This window comes from Daktulosphaira vitifoliae, unplaced genomic scaffold (genome assembly GCF_025091365.1).
Source record: "Daktulosphaira vitifoliae isolate Bord-2020 unplaced genomic scaffold, ASM2509136v1 Scaffold_3, whole genome shotgun sequence".
Taxonomy (NCBI): Eukaryota; Metazoa; Arthropoda; class Insecta; order Hemiptera; family Phylloxeridae; genus Daktulosphaira; species Daktulosphaira vitifoliae.
The window spans coordinates 12,796,500-12,799,050 of NW_026099574.1; positions in this window are offsets into that span (position 1 = coordinate 12,796,500).

The window sequence follows — 2,551 nt, forward strand, 5'->3', positions numbered from 1 at the left end:
AAAAAAACCCAGCACAGGGGGGTCGCGGCACAGTGGTGACGTGGCATAGTTGGATCAAGTATAATGATATCTGACAGTGATTAAAATCACTATAAAAAAAAAACGCTTCGATGCAAATCTTTAGATAGTGTTTAATTTTAAAAAATTGGTGTATTATTCCAAAAGCTTATTACGTAATCCAGAAGGGGGCGCACANAACAAATGTTTTGTCACGTAATCCAGAAGGGGGCGCACAATTAACTCAAAAGTATATATTTATATAAGTATAAATACAGTTATCACAAGATGATGCGTAATCCAAATAGGGCGCACGATTAATTACAACGATATATATATATATCTAAACGCCGTAGTCGTGTTCGCTAGAACTATGTACGTCAAAGCAAAACGAAACGAAAAAGAACCACAGAAAGATATACCACTTCAGGTGTACGCCGAAAAACGAAACAGACAGCACAAAAATTAACCCACCAGTCGAGGTGTACGTCGAAAACGGAACAGGCAGCAATATCGGTAATCCATATTCGGCGGCGGCCTTATCTCAGTGTCAAGGGCGGGGAGACGACCGATGACAACCGATTGTCATATTAATAGCTGGACGGCTGATATCGAGAGAGACACTGGTGAGCGCCAGCCTAGAGCAAAAGGCGGTGCCGTGTCNTTTAAAAAATTGGTGTATTATTCCAAAAGCTACATGATCTGCTAGTTCCTTATTAATATCCTGATTAAGATAAAGTATGTTGAATGAAAAAGAGATTATTAAAAAATATTATTTCTCATAAAAAATTGTATTGATCCATCAAAAAGTTATAGCATAATAAAGTTAAATCGCATCGAAGCTAAAATGTAAAATATAAAATCGAGAAATTTCACACAAAAAAAGCATTCGTTAGCCATTTTCACCACGAAGACAAGTCCAGAGGTCAATTTTTTTTTTCAAATTAAAGTATATTACATTAGCTTTAATTTAAGATATATATAAAAGTGTCAGACCTTCCGAAACATTTTCAAAAGTTAAGTTGAAAAAGTTGTCTTTTTAAATCCCCCCCTGTGGGCAGATAAAGGGTCAAATTTAAAAAAAATATATATCAAATGATAGGTAATGACATCAAGCATCTATAAAAAAAAAAAATATATTGATATGTTCTTTTTTGAAAAAGTTATAGCATTATTAAGTTAAAAATGTTATTACGACCATACTAATTTGAATTATATATAATAATATTAATAATAATAAATAAATATATCGCTTTAAATGTTTAATTTTAAGCAATTATCAAGAAAAGTCGTAATACATTACACACCTTTTAATATAAGAAATTCTTATATTACATTGAATTAAAATTTTTTATCAACTCAAAAATAAACAATTTTTAAATTTCTATATTATATTATTATATACATAAATGTGAAATTAAACTTTAAAGTAAAGTTTAATTATTTGTTGATCATTTAATTATGTGCGTTTATCGATATATATNAGGAAAAGATATTTTGATTGATATTTTTTTTTTATTTAAAGCATATATATATATATGTACACTTTCAAATATTTCATTAATAATTTGCCCCAACTTACCTAAAATTGAAATGATTTTGAAACACAATTATACTCTTGATGAATAATAAAATATTTTAATTCTTTGCATAAAAAATAGATTAAGCAATTTATAGTTTAATTTTAAAATTAATTTTATTATTACTGTCTAGTGATTAGTAGTGTTTCCGTAAAATATTCATTAATTTATTATAGTTTACCTTATGTATAAATACATTTGTTATGAATGTATATATACAGTGAGTTAATTAAATAATCGAATGTGGTCTAAAAGAAATAAATTTCCACTTAAATTGCCATCGTCTTACAAACCTTCAAGTGTGATCAACACTATTAGAAAAATATTTTTAAAATATAAAACCAGTCTGATTAGACTAACTGTACATTCTCGTGAGCGTATTTTAATACGTATTAATCACATTGTCTCCAATATTATATCCCACTATTAAATCAGCAGTACTGATGATAAAGTAAATGTATTATTAATGATTATAAAAATTAAGCCTGGGACAGATAAGTTTCATGAAACCATTCAAATTGTTGAATTCAATGAAAAGCACACAGTAACGCATACTTTAAATTTAAAAATTTGTATTTTAAAATTAATTAAAATTGTGAAAAACTGTTTTTACAATATATAATTAAATAAAAGAATGTGTTTTGAGTAAAACCTATATTTATGTTATTATAATAATTTTTGACAGTCGAAAAATTTATAATAATGTAAAAAATTAAATATAGACTTATATCGAAAAAAAACTCGTATCTATTTAAAAAAGAGGGATTGAAAAATGCATATGAGTTTTTAATTCAGGGACCTCAATGACATACATTTTAATATATAACACTATAAAATAACTAAAATTGAAAAAAGACACTCCCGCTAAAAAAGACGAAAGTGAAAAGTTATTATAAAATTAGAATACAGCGATCTCAAAAACAAATATTACGATCATTTTTTTTGATAAACTTATTAATACAACTTTGATAGTT